Source organism: Ceratotherium simum, chromosome 1 (genome assembly GCF_057802395.1).
Source record: "Ceratotherium simum simum isolate JZ-2026a chromosome 1, ASM5780239v1, whole genome shotgun sequence".
NCBI lineage: Eukaryota > Metazoa > Chordata > Mammalia > Perissodactyla > Rhinocerotidae > Ceratotherium > Ceratotherium simum.
In genome coordinates, this window is record NC_141900.1 from 94,629,787 (window position 1) to 94,644,467 (window position 14,681).

Here is a 14,681-nt window from a genome sequence, read left to right on the forward strand (position 1 = left end):
TAGAGTCTGGCTGTCTGCCTGTATGCACTGAGATTCTTGAGTCTACAAGTTTATTCATCAATTTCGGAAAATTCTCTGCCTTTTATCCTTTTAAATGTTTCTCCTGCCTGATCTTTCTTCTTTTCTCTCCTTCCAGGACTCCAATTAAGGCTGTTTGATATTGTCACACAGGTCTCTAATGCTCGATTTTTTTTTGGTCAGTTTTACAAAAAAAGCCTGCTGAGATTTTGATTGGGATTGCATTGAATCTGTAAATCAATTTGAGGAGCTATGTCATTTTAACAATTTGACTATTCCAATCGATCAATGAGGCAGATCTCTCCATTTAAGTTTTTAAAAATTTCAGCAACATTTTACAAGTTTTAAGTGTAGAATTTTTGCATATATTAAGTTTATCCTTACATATTTTTAATTTTCATGCTACTCTGGATGATCTAATTTTTAAATTTCATATTCCAACTCTTTGTTGCAAGTATAAAGAACTGGGATAGATTTTTGTACATTGACCTTTTATCCTGTAACCTTGCCAGATTGACTTTTTAGTTCTAGTAGATTTTTTTGTAGTCTGGTTAGGGTTTTTAATTGCATGCTTATCCAATGCTTTATTAAAGCATAACGTGGGCCATCATCTTTCCAGTTCCTGCAATCAGTTTCCTTATTTCTCTGTCCAGCTGCTAGGTCAATGTCAGGTATTTTATCTCAGATGTTTGTTACAGCAGTACCTCACTTTCAGGAATTGATGTCTATATTAGTCAGGATAGGCTAATCGCTATAACAAACAATCCTGAAACTTTAGTGGCTTAAATATAATGAAAACACATTTCTTGCTCTTTTGTGGTTTTGTCCAATGTGGTTTTATTAGGAGACCATGAAGTCATCCAGCGACCTGGTCTTCTTCCATCTGGTGGCCCCACTGTTCTCTAGGCCCTCAGAGTCCTTCATTGGCTCTTTCACATCTGTCCAGAAATTGAGGGAAGAGACTGTGGATAAATGTATGAGTGGCTTAGGGGTCAGGTCTGGCCATTTATTTATTTATTTTATTTAATTTGAGGAAGATTAGCCCTGAACTAACATCTGATGCCAATCCTCCTCTTTTTGCTGAGGAAGACCGGCCCTGGGCTAACATCCGTGCCCATCTTCCTCTGCTTTATATGGGATGCCGCCACAGCATGTCTTAACAAGCGGTGCATCGGTGTGCACCCAGGATCTGGGCCTGCGAACCCTGGGTGGCCAAAGCAGAGCGCATGTACTTAACTGCTTTGCCACTGGGAGGTCTGGCCATATTTATCTGCAAGGGAAGCTAGGAGAGATTATCTTGCTGCGTGCTCAGCCAGAAGAGGAAATGGTTTCGGAAGTATCCAGCCACTCTTTGCCACAGGTAGTATTATCCCCATTTTACAGATAAGAAAACTGAGGCTTGAGAGGTTAACAGTCATAAACAGCCTGGAACTGCGCCTGAACAGGGCTGACTCCAAAGCTATGCTCTGAATCGCTCTGCTATCTACACTGCCTTCCCTCCTAATGCTGCACTGGCCTGTGCTATCTTACGACCTGTGACAGTCTTTTCCCCCTCCTACCCCCTTCCTCCAAGCACTCACTTTTTCCTTCTGGGTTTGGCCTTTTATCTATCAATGGGTAGTTTATTCTCTTACAAGCAGCCCTGTCCACAGGCTTAGTCTGTAATAGATAAAGATTCTGAGACAGCCACTTCTTATGCAATGAAGCGTTAAGAAGACATTTAAACAGAACATAAAAAGACATAGAAGTAGACGTCAAGGGTTTCTTTATAAGGGACCTGTACTGCAGCATTGTTTCAGAAGTGCTGCCAAATGCATAGAGTCTCAGTAGAAGGGACTACAGACCTCCCATAGACAAGCACGTGTAAAACATAGACGGTCTCACAATATGGAGGGCTGTCTAGCTCCTAGCTCTGCCTTTTGCCTATAGAGCGAGGATTAGGGTTGTTGCTGAACTGTGGGGTTCTTCCATCTTCAAGCAGCGCCAAACAGCGCAGGGGAAGCTGTAGAGGAAAGAGACTAAGAGGAAGTTTGCACGGTCCAAGTAGGACATAAATGTACCAGATGGGGAGGGGGGTCCAGGGCCCCTTCCAGCCCAGTCCTAGCAGAAAGGACGACGAAACACGCACCTTAAGAGGTTGTCTGGACACCCACCCATCAGTGTTACCGTGACACTTTGCTCTTAGAGTGTTCTCTGTTTTACACTTAACTTTAATATTTGCTTAAGCTTAGCTATTCTAGGGAAGAGTTAGAAAACTTGTAAGCCAGATTCACAACAAATGCACACCTGGCTGTTTGGAATAGGCTCCCGGGCTTGACCTCCACCATCCAGCAACATGCCCCCAAGCACCGGGGGCTCGGTGATGTGGGAGCACCTCCCTCAGAAGCTGAAGCCCCAGAGGGCAGAGGCCGGGGTGGCCTCCGGGAGAGCACCATCTGAGTGTCGGTTTGCCTCATTCAGGGCTCCTTGGCTCTGCTGGGAAACAGTACTTGTTGGGGTGTTCTAGAACTCTGCTTCCTGCTCGTCATCAGTTCAAGGGAGCAACTTAAGACAACTTAAGATTTTTATTAGCCCAGTATTGAATATGCTTGAGGGAACATATCGACAGCAGTAAGTTTGTCTTTTCACTTTAGATTTAAATAACTTTCCAAAGACACTGGTGGTGAGATCCTTATACACAGCTACAACGCATTTGTCTGTTGACACGCTCTTATCCCACTGGTACATAGGGTCTGCTTCTCTCTCCATGGCCATGGGCTGTGAGCTCTGGCAGTGCATTTCTAATTAAAAAAAAAAAAAGGTATGATGGCAGAGTTCTGAAGTTCTCAAAATCTTTTGCATAGATTTTTATGTAACTTGAATTTTGGCTGAGTAGAATTTAACCCAAGTTCAGGTATTACCTGAATTGTGGGAGACACAGAATTTGGAGAGTGAAAAGGTAGGTGGAGGGCCGGCCCTGTGGCTTAGCGGTTAAGTGCGTGCTCTCTGATGCTGGCGGCCTGGTTTCGGATCCCGGGCGCACACCCACGCACCGCTTCTCCGGCCACGCTGAGGTCGCGTCCCACATACGGCAACTGGAAAGCTGTGCAACTATGACATACAGCTATCTGCTGGGGCTTTGGGGCGAAAATAAATAAATAAATCTTTAAAAAAAAAAAAAAAGGTAAGTGGATTGGGCAATGAAAATGGGCTGACTAGTTTGTCCATTTATCCAAATATTTATTGACCACCCACTCTGTGCCTGGCATTGTAATAGAGGGCTTAGAAACAGAGGTGAAACATAAATCCTTACTTGCAGGGATTTTGTGGTTTTGTGGGGAAGGGAAATCAGGAAAGAAATGTTGACAGGATGGCATAATGAGAATTATGCACACAGGGTTGGGAACCTAGACAAGGGACACCTACTCATCAGGAGCATTAGGGCAAGCTTCCCTGGGAGATGACTCAGGCTGGTTCTTGGAGGGCATAGACAGGAGGAAAGCAAGCAGGTCCAAAAGCAGGAGAGGATGCTTGATGAGAAAGAGCTCTGGAGAGTGAGGAAGGAGCGAGGTGGACACAAGGCCCTTCTTCCTCTGAGGCTGAAGGAAGAAGACGTGGGAGGCAGACAGGTTTGTGGGAGGGGGTGAGGTTGAGGGAGCTCTGTAGCAGCCTGGGGGGTAGGGGATCCGATGCGAGTGAGGGGGTAGAGAGTGGTGAGGTTTCCGATTAGCCACAGAGGGAGCTGATGAGCACCGAAGGCCCGGCTGAGGTTGGAGGTCTACAGGATTTGGGGGTCTTCCCCAGCAGCTCTGGGAGCTTGGGTGTAGGAGCAGAGATGACAGATGGCTGAATCAATCCACAGCGAGTGTGGCAGGAGCAAAAGGTAGCGGGAGCTGAGGGTACAGGTGAGAGGGTGGGTGGAGTTCAGGCTGGTTGGGAAGCCTGTGAAACCAGGAAGCACAGAAAATGGAGGGCCAGGACCCTCCTCAGAGACTGGCAATGGAAGCCAAGATAAGAGTGCCTGGTGAGGAAACTGGAACCCTTATGCTTGCTAGTGGGAATGTACAATGGTGCAGCGGCTGTGGAACATGTTGACAGTTCCTCAAAAAGTTAAGAATTACCATTTAATCCAGCAATTCCACTCCTAGGCATATATCCAAGAGAACTGAAAGCACGGACTCAGATACTTGCACACCAATGGTCACAGCAGCACTGCTCACAAAAGCCAAAAGGAGGAAACGACTCATCTGTAAACAGATGAGTGGATAAACAAAATGTGGTCTATACATATACAACGGAATGTCATTCAGTCTTAAAAAGGAAGGAAATTCTGACATGCTATAACATAGACGAACCTCGAAAACATTGTTAGGTGAAATAAGCCATACATAAAAGGGCAAATGTACGACTTCACTCACACGAGGTACCTAGAATAGGCAAATTCAGAGACAGAGAGTAGAAGCATGGTTGCCAAGTAGAAGTGGGAATGGGGAGTTATTGTTTAATGTGTACAGAGCTTGTTTGGGATGATGAAAGTTCTAGAAATAGCTAGTGATGATGGTTGCAGAACATTGTGAATGTAATTAATGCCACTAATTGTACACTTTAAAATGATTAAAATAGTAAATTTTATATTATGCATATTTCACCATCATAAAAAAAAAAAAAAGAGTGCTGGAAGGATGGGAAGCCACCGTTGGAGCAGGACGTGGAGCTCCTCACGCTTCCTGAGGTGGAGCAGCTACGGTACGAGGGCCAGAAAGGGGTTGTGGAACTCACTGCTCAAGTGGGGAATCCCCGGGGAGGGCCCTGACCACAAGGTAGAGGAGGGAGGGGTGGCCTGACCCTGAAGTCCGGTGAGAGGGCAGGGCCTGGGGGCAGAGTAAGGCTGCACCTGGTGCCCAGATCGGGGACAAACAGTGGAAAGCTCTTAGGAAGGCAGATGACAGCAACTCCATAGGCCTCAAGCATGGAGTTTGGAAGCAGCCGGGTTGGACTGGCTCCTTAGAGGTAATGGGAACTTGGAGACCCCCGCCCTGCCCAGCTGCACAGGAGCTGGTATGAAATAACCAGGTGGCTCATGAACACGTCCAGAGGTAGTAAATCACTTCTGAAGGGCTAAGTAACTTCTGAGAGATGTGACTTGTACCAATAATCTCTTTAGTCTGATAACTGGTCTGGTTCTAGAGTAAATCAGCACGCCAGGCCGAGCATACAGTGATTCCAAACAGTTTAATGTAATTCCAAGACAAAGTGTGATTACATTCTACACATATACAATATGCATATGTGAGTTTACAAATTTTAATTAATAACTCGTTTCACCTCAGAGACCGAAAAAATGATCAAAAAGAAACTGTGAGTAACAAGCTATAACATAGTTCACCACAACGGGACCCCCCTTTCTCACCCTACAGTTAGTAATATTACAATTAAAATAACTATATTCTTCTATAATTTTTTTCTGTTAAAATCATCTCATAAATTTACAATGCTATTATTAGTTTCCAAGACTAATATAAATTCACTCCATTTTTCTACAACGAAAATGATTATTAATTTAGAAGCACACGACGTCATGATGAAAAACACAAGCATTTTAGTAGCAAGGACTTGATCAGTTAAGAATTATTTTTCTTGTAAAACATTCTAAAGCCAAGTAAAATATCCATTCTTATAACATACCTATAATATGAGACTAAGGAATAGGTTACATATAGGTCTACAACACGTTGGTTTGTCTTTAAAAAAAGTAGACATTTATAAATAAAAAAGAAAAGAGGGACAATTCACATAGGAAAAAGAGGTACACAAGAAAATACTGTTGCACGCAATAATTTTCACAGAGATTAACATGGATTAACACTTTTTATTACAGAAACCGTACAGTGAAGGAACACAACAGACCAGGGCTTTCATAGGGTTACTGAGCTGAGATGACCTGGTAGAGAAAGATCTGGGCGAGATGACCTTGGGGAGGGAGCCATGCTCCTTGGACTGGTGACCGAACGTCACCAGCTCTCCTCGTCCCTGTCCTCATGCTGGGGAGTGAGTCTTTCTATCCAGAGTGTCCTGAATTCATGGGCAGTTGAAAGGTAAACATTTCTACAGATCCGTTCTCTTTCCATCCTAATGGATCCCATTTTTGGAAACGTGATATAATATCAGAGGCTGCAGCTCAATACATGTGGTCAAAGCAAAGCGGGATGGAAAATTCCAGTCATTCTGATTTGTTGCCCACCTCACTCATCTATGCCCTTGATGCTGGGGACCCGGAGAGAGCAGTGGCACCCTGCAGGGCCACCTGCCTCCGCTGTGGTGAGGTGGGTGACCAGGGCCCGGTGCCAGGCCTCAGGCTCACATAGGAAGGTGCAGCCTGGGCCATTCCGGGCTTGCCTAATACGCCAGTGCTGACTCCGACTTCTAAAAGCTCCTCTTCCGCCTCATCTGTAAAGCTATACTTTTCCTATCAGAAATTTGGTTTGATATATATATACACAAACATATATATCAACATCTATATCTATACAGTGATTCTACTAAACTAGAAGTTCTGCTGCCCCCAAGTATGACTTCCTGGTCTACTTCATTTGGTTAAAACAATGCACACACAGAGGATGAGAGATGCTCTGGGGACCAGAAGTGATTGTGTCCTGGAAAAGCCACGGAAGCAAGCTTTAAATGAGCAGTAACACAAAAGTGAGGAGTGTGCGAGGGTGGGGAGACACCACGTGCTGTGGAGGCAGCGCCAATGGGAAGAGAGGAGGGGGAGGGGTAGGGGACGCTTAATCTTCCATTCAGAAGTCACAGAAAGCTACAGAGGATGGGCATGGTCAAGTCACTGTCCACTTCCCAAGTTCTTCCTTATAACCTGAGCCAAACTATTAAAATAATAATAATAATAAATTCATTGCCCCTTCAACCAAGCAGGCGAATATCTAACAGGGAGGCAAGACCACCCCTCACAAGGCTAAGTGGGTCCTGGCTCTTGAGAGTTTCCTGGGAGTCCTGGGTGCCTGGGTGTGGGGCTGTGGTGACAGCAGGGCAGAGGCAGAGGCGGCCACAGGAACAGGGACCGGACACAAGGGGGAGGCAGTGCCAGCAGATACTCGTGTGCAGATGGGCTGAAAGGACACGAGAGAGAGCAAAGGCAGAGCCCTTTTCAGATACAGCACATTTGCTTTCTTTTTTTTAAAGGCCAATTTCTATACCTCTAGTTTTTAAAAACATGGTTAAGCCCCAAAGACAATGACATAAGATTCACTTGGTTAATTAAAGCAAAGGAAAAAACCAAACAGAGAAAAGCGGGAGTTTAATTAGGAGGGGCGAGATGAAAAATATTTTACAATAACATTTCTAACAAAAAACTGTAGTAAGAACATACTGTCAACAGAGTTCACAGGGAAAAAGCAAATGCGTTAAAAAGAAACACACACACACACACACACACACACAGTTCGCTGGTCCCAGGTGTTCTGCAGTTTTCAAGGTCTCATCTGCTAAAGGAATACCCTTCGGATCACAGCAGGTCCTTTGCTCTTCGGTTGTGGCACAAGAGAAAATAAGAAATGAACCATCTTAGGGGAGCTGGCATTTTCCAGGTTCCTGCACGACAGTGGGGCCCACTCTCTGAAGCCTCTCTTGCCATTACAATGACGACCGCTACTTCGATGGGTCTCAATGGCCCCTGAGCTGCCCCTCGGTTCCCCAGTCTCCTGCTCAGCAGCACTTACAATCTCTAGGAAGGAACCTAGGTGCCCCCCTCCCACTGACCTAGGCTTTAAATCTAAGTTTGACAAAGAGTAAAAAGTAAACATACCCTTTTGCATTTATTTTGTTTTAAAGGAGAAAAGAAATAAATGACAGCAGATACGTAGAAAACCCAGCCAACGAATATGTGCCTAGGGATGTATGATTCTCCCCTGCAAAACACCGATCAGAATATTGCCGGGGGCCCAGAAATAGCAGCTGTACCTTCAGGGCCACCTGAATCCCAGTGTCTTCTACTGCCTGGTGACTGGAAGTCAGTGGATTGATTAATAAGTTAAACATTCAAATCAAGACAAAATCAACGAACCAGGTATGTGTTCTCTCTGCCTCTTCCAAGATGTCAGAGAAGGCCTTCAAGACAAGTGTTGATACAACATGGCATGAGATCTCTGCATCCGGCCCAGGCTGTGGACCTCTCTCTTCCCATTCAACCTAGAAATCCTTTTCACATTCTCTTGTGTTCACATGGAAACCAATAATACAGAGGGAAACGCTCATGTTGGCTACACAACAGTATGGGTAGAACACACCTGCCTTGGGGGGACATGGCCTCCAACTAAAGAGGCAATCTCTGGGGTTTGAAGATGTCAGTTATAAACAGAAATTTTCTTTAAAAAGTACCAGTTTAAATGTAAACTATAAAACACTTTAACTATAAAACATAGCCAGAAATATGCTTAAGTATCCACAGTCAATTATTTAGTTTATGCTTTTAAAATATGACTCTCCCAATATCTTAGAAAGCTAACAGCATTTTACAGTAGCTAAAAACATATATACTTAACATGTGCATTTGAATATCACATTTGATTACAACACACAAAGAATAATCTTTCTTGGTTTAATTTTTGTTGTAAAGATTAGCTATTTTCAGAATTCACTTAAGCAACAATGACCAGGGTGTGCATTAATTCTTATTTTCAGCCCACTTAGAGTTCATAGTCTTTTAAATCCCAAGATCAAGCTGGCTACATGATTTCAAAAAAGGCTAAAACCAGGATGAATGCCCACATTTGAGGTAATTATTGCCATTAGGTCACAGTTTGTGTAAGATAATGTATCTAAAACCTTCTTTAAAAAAATCTTTAGGCGTTCTGTCAGAATTCCAGAATACCTATTGAAACCAACCAGGATCTCAAATTCTGATTAGTTGGGTTTGCTTCCAATGGAGTTAAAGTTCTACAAGATTCTAGAACTTGTGTATACTGCCTAAGAATTTAGGCAAACAAGCCTGGAGCCAGTCAATAAAGAAGTTTTTAAAATAAAAAAGAAACAAAAAACCCACCCAAAACTGAGGAGATGTTTCATAACAAATGATAATGGTGTTCTAAAAAATTAAAAATCTAGTCCTAAAGCATTTCGAAATTCTTACCACCTTTCAACCAAAACAAAAATGCTTCTGTATTACTATTAATCTCATACCTCGGCAAGAAGACTCTCCTTGTGTCCTGAAAGTTGGCTAGTTTTTCTCAGTTTACACAACTGTTGCTTTCTATTTTTTTGAGAAGGCTATCTCAAAAGAAAACTTTATCTTGTTCCTGTTTCTAAAAGTCATCTTGTCTTTCTCCTTTTTTTTTATACAAAGAAAAAAGTTCCTGGACACCAGACCCACACACGGTATTTACAAATTTGGTGTGAATCCCGCATCTGGTTCTACCCAGAGCTGAAGAGTGGATCAATTACAGAGACCAGAGTTGGCATGATATTTATCAGTGCAGTAAAAAATAGCATTTTGAAAAAAATATATACCTTTAGTATTGCCTTTCTAGAATTAACTGTAAGCAAGAAAAATTATTTTTTTAAAAGAAGAAAAGAACACTTTTTTTCTTCACTCTTATAAGAGTTTCTTGTAGCAGCACTACTAAAGCTAGTTGGTATGCTGGAAAGGAAACTAAAATGAATTCTACTGTGAATCGAAAGAAACTCCCCTAAGATTTTCTCTAAAAGTCAAACTAATTCTGCCCCTTCTGCGTGCATCCAATTCAGGACTCCCTCTTCACGTAGCCCCTCTGCTGAGTTCCACGCACGGTGTGGGGATGCCGCGGGGTGACGTTCCTTCAAGGCCTTTCTTTGCACACACGCACACACACACACGGAGACGGCCGAGGCAAGCTATGAGCTTGGTTCTGGAGCCGGGCAGACCCAGGCCCAGGCTGGGCTCTACCCCTTACTAGCTGTGTGGCCCTGGGCAGGTTACGAGCTCTCCGAGCCAGCAGCCTCAACCGTAAAGGGGCTAATATTGCTGATTTCATAGGGTTATTATGAAGACGAACTTAAACAAGGAAACCAATGAGCTAGAAACCAATGAGCTAAAAACCACTTTTAGCACAGTGTTTGGCACACAGTAAATGGGAGCATCATTAAACGGTTTGTCAGAAATACGAGGCCACTCGTTGTTAATTTAAAAAAGCGAGACAAAGTCATATCTCAGTAAAAGCTGGATTAACAAAAATTTCACTAGAAACTTGGAGATTTCAGACCACCACTGCATTTTCTTTCCTTTAACACAGGTTACTTTCTTAGAGCGTCAGCTTCCTCATCAACTTCCTCCTCTGTAAATGGGGTGGCTGTAACTGGGTGGCTATAAGGGCTCCACGGGATCACGCTCATACAGGGCTTGGTGTTGGGGGGGGCCTGATGTACTGAAAGCATTAACAAATTGTGGCTATTATTTACTTGAGGGACATTGCAAGTTTTATCAAAAAGGAGATAGTCAACATAATGTAGTAATGCAAGGGTCTGAGATCAGGGGCTTGCAAAGGCTTGTGGGAGTCGAGCTGGGGGAATCAGGAAGATCCGCTCTGGTCCAGGTGTTCTGAGAAAGTGTCCCTCCAGGAGGGCCACTTCTCTGTAAACTCTCACTGAGTCTGAAGGGAAGAACTGGCTTGGAGCTAGTTCTTTTGAGCTTCTAGAAGCTGCAAGAAACTGCTACTAGGTTGGGTCACTCTGTGAGCAATGGTGCCAAAAGACTGAAAGATTTCTATTGCATTTAAACGCCCTCTGCCATCTTCCGTTCTCTACTAGCCCGACTGAGATTTTATTGAGTCTAGTCTGTGGAGATCAGAAGCGAGAGTCCTAAGGCACCAACGCAGAAAAGCACTGACATCCTGAGCTCAGCTCCAGCGTGAACCGACAGCCCCTACACGGCAGAACTTCCCGGCAGGTCTGCTTCCGTCGATACCGTGGCAACAGGAGATTATTTAAGCCTGCATATTCGTGTGATGCCTCCAGTTTCCCCATAGCAGCAGCATTTAGGGTTACTAATCTCCACTCCTCTTGAAAGATGAGTACACTTTTGAAATAAATGCAATAAAAAAATACAATCAGGATAGACAGGAAAGAGAAAGACAAATGGAATTGCATCATAACAATGTCGTTATTGCCCAGAAAGGAAAGAGAAGAATGCCGTTTTGTCCATTCTGGAGGTGTCTTTGAGAAGGGTTCTTTGGCTAAAGGAATAGTTTCCCCTTCCTTTCCATTTTGGTAAGGATATCTCTGGCCTGCTCAATTTTGAGGCTTCCCCATCTGAAATTGGCAAGACACATCAGAAAGAAAAGACACAGACAGGGAGAGAAGCATGCAAAGTCCCTGGGGCTGGAATGTTCCGTGGCAAAACCATGATGTGAGTCCCAGGCTAGTCCTGCGGAAGGAATCCTTGCCTCTCAGTTGAATTCTCTTTGCTACTCGAGGGCACCTAGTTATTTTCTTCTTTCTGTTTTCTGTCCGAGCAGTTATTGGGCACGCCACCAAGAGCCCCTCATCCCACCCTGCCCCCAGCACCGGAGAACTGGGGATGAAAGCTGGGGCAAGCCCCTGGACGCACCTGGTTTCATCAGCCACAGCCCATCAGTAAGAGTTCCTTAAGCCTCCTCATCTCCTTCCTCCAGTTTCCAAGAAAGTCTGCTCCACTCACTCACACACACTCACAAAACCCAAATCCTCCACCACAAGCTTGTTCAAAAATGAGTGTTCGCAATTCCAAAGATCCGGTCAAAGGAAATCAGCCTGTTAGCAGCTGTGCTCATCTCACCTTCCCTTCCTTACATCCAACAATCTGGTGTCTGGGCGGGTTGAGTCTTCCAGGGTGAAGAGGACAAGGCCAGCTGGCTCTCACAGCCAGCAAGCCACTCACCGCCAGTAAGGCCAGAATGCAAATACAGTCCAGGAGACAACCTCAGTTTGCCCCAACCCTTCCTTTCCCTCCAAATTCGATCAACCACATGCTCCACTTCACAGTATTAACTGGCATCAAGCCTCAGACTCTCCCACCCATTGGCCTGCTCACCCCTTCCCTTGGAAACAGCTAAACATCATGAAAGAGGCACTAAGCACAGAGACACGGGTGCAAACACCCAGATGGGTCCGCCAGAACCCACTGAGCAGAAGCACAGCGACCTGTGGTTCCTAAGGCTCCAATCACACGGTTCTCCTTGACCCGTCTTTTTAAGTCTTGCCCTCTTACTCTTAACCATGTTTCTTCAGTAAAAAAGGATGGAGCCAATTAAAGAACAGATGATGCTCTAGGTTATTTGTGGTCTAAATAAAGACTAGGTTGGCATCCCTCTACTTGAGAGCTTGGTCCTAGGGACAGGCAGCTTTTTATTCATCCTGTTTGCTAGGGCGACTTAGAGTTGGAGGACAGAATGGGAGATTCGGGCGCGTGCTAACGAGTGCACGAGGAGCCTGGCTTCTCCCAGCGGGCTCTTCTCCTTCTCCTGGTGCACTGACGGGAAAAGGGAGGGCACTGAGGAAAGGCGCTGGGTCAGCTCTGAGTAGAGTGGCTCTCTTTTTTGCTTGCCAGGTAAATATCAGATGTGAGGCAGGCCAAGGATCTAGGTGGCTGATTTCAGAAGCACAGGAGAGCGTGGACAACGTGGGCGAGAACCACGGCTAAGGGTTCAGCCCAGGAGATGTCTCCTCAGATCTCTTCCCAGGCCACTGGGAACCCAGAAAAATACAATATTGATGGTGACCATGTTGTCAAGAGCCCAATCTGGTCTGTACCAAGAAAAAGGCCTTGATTCTTCATTAAACTATTGTTCTGTGGTGGATCTTTCTTGACAGCTCTTTGTGGAATAGAAATGACAGAAACAATTTTCCTAATTCTTGGGTCTTTCCTTTTTTTTTTTTGTCTGACAAAACTGGACAACTGCATGTCCCTCCTGTCTACTCATATACTCACAGACATAATAAAATAAGTTTAAATATTAAAGAGAAAACACGAAGATACTTGGAATAAATGTGCATTTAAAACTCCAACTAAATATCAACATGATGATAATGATAATAATTACAATGGTAATAACCAAAATAATTAGTACAATAATATTATCTTTATGAGCAGCATGGAACTTTCATTCCTGATCTGGAAGAAAAGCAAAGAAAAAGTCAGATGAAAGAGTAAGAGACTTTCAACTTAAGTAGACAAACTAATTTTCTTTAAAATAGAAGGCTATGTTGTCTTTTCCTGTAAAAAATCAGATCTAGAAAGGGCTGGAAGTGAACTGTGCAAGGGGTCCAGGATGCTACCCAATAGGGCAAATGGAGGCTCATTTGCAGCCAAGACTTCTGTCACTGGGCAAGAGGACATCTGATGGGATATTGCTGCCATCTGGCTGCCGAAAGTCTGGGACAGATGGGTTCTCCAGGCTGGCATGGCTCTGGCTCATGTGTCCTCCGAAGACTTTACTCCCCCCACCCTCTCTGGACTGGCCATTTTCCTGTTGTCTCAGAATGATGGCACTTTCCCACCTCCGGATAAAGATGCATTGCTCAGACGCATTGATCATGGCACCACGAGGACGGCATCTCAAACCTCTCGAGGGCTGGGCCCCGCTGGGTTCCTGGGGGGCTGCTGGGGTGTGCCCTACCTCGAGCGGGTTGTGGTGTCCTTTCTTCCAGCCTAAGGCCTGGACCAAGCTGGTTCCAGTTTGGGGAACTACTTCTTTGTGAGATAAGTAGAATTTATGGTTGGGGAGGGGAAATTTCCAGAGTTATTTCACATTTCACAGCTAAAAGCTAAGGTAACGGCTTCGTTACTGAATTAGGTCAGCTACCACCATACAAACACCTTTCACAGTAGATCGTTACGGGAGACTGCAGAGTGAGGAAGGAAAGAGGGGGCATGAGGATGGACTGCCGAAACTGGGAGCCATCTCTTTGCGCCTTGGAAACTTGGCTTCGGGGTCAGTTAAGGACTCAGCATCGAGAATCAAACAATTAGGACCACCCTTTAAAACCCCATCTGTGACCAGATAGTCTCCCAACATTCAAGTGTTTAAGGGAAATTTGCTATGAATGGAGAGGCCACCCCCACCCCCAGCAGTGCTCAAGGCCTGAGAAAACTTCCAGAAGGTATCAAAGGTGCAAAGAGGGCAAAATTCTTTGGAAACTTAACTGCCCGTGGGAGTGTTTTGTTTTCCAAAGTGCAGTGTGACCCCCTGGTTACCCTCACAAATGTCCCTCCAACCTTCTGCCTACCAGACCCCTCTAAAACCAAACCTGAAGTCGTGTCTTGGGTAGGCCTGGGTAGTGTGAGGAAAGATTCAGCAGCAAACAAAGGTTGATGGTCGTCTACAGAAGGAAGAATCTGGCAAAATGAATCTGGCAAAATTGTGAGAGAAAACACAGCCGGTGGAACCAGAGGAGAGGGGGCACGGCTGTGAGGGTGAAGTGTGAGGTGAGTCTGAGATCACGGGGCTGGGTTCCAGGCCTCCTCTCCACCCTGCAGATGGCGACAGGAAGGTTGTGCTGGGTCTGGAGGCGGGAGGGGGCCTCCTCTCCTTTGTCCTTCCATATCAGGAAGGAGGCAGCTGCCTGGCGAGGCCAACATTCCTGAAACAGAGATGGGACCTCTGGCCCCACAAATGGCAGATCTGGACCCCCGGGCAGAACTGAGGGCAGAGAGGTGTGAG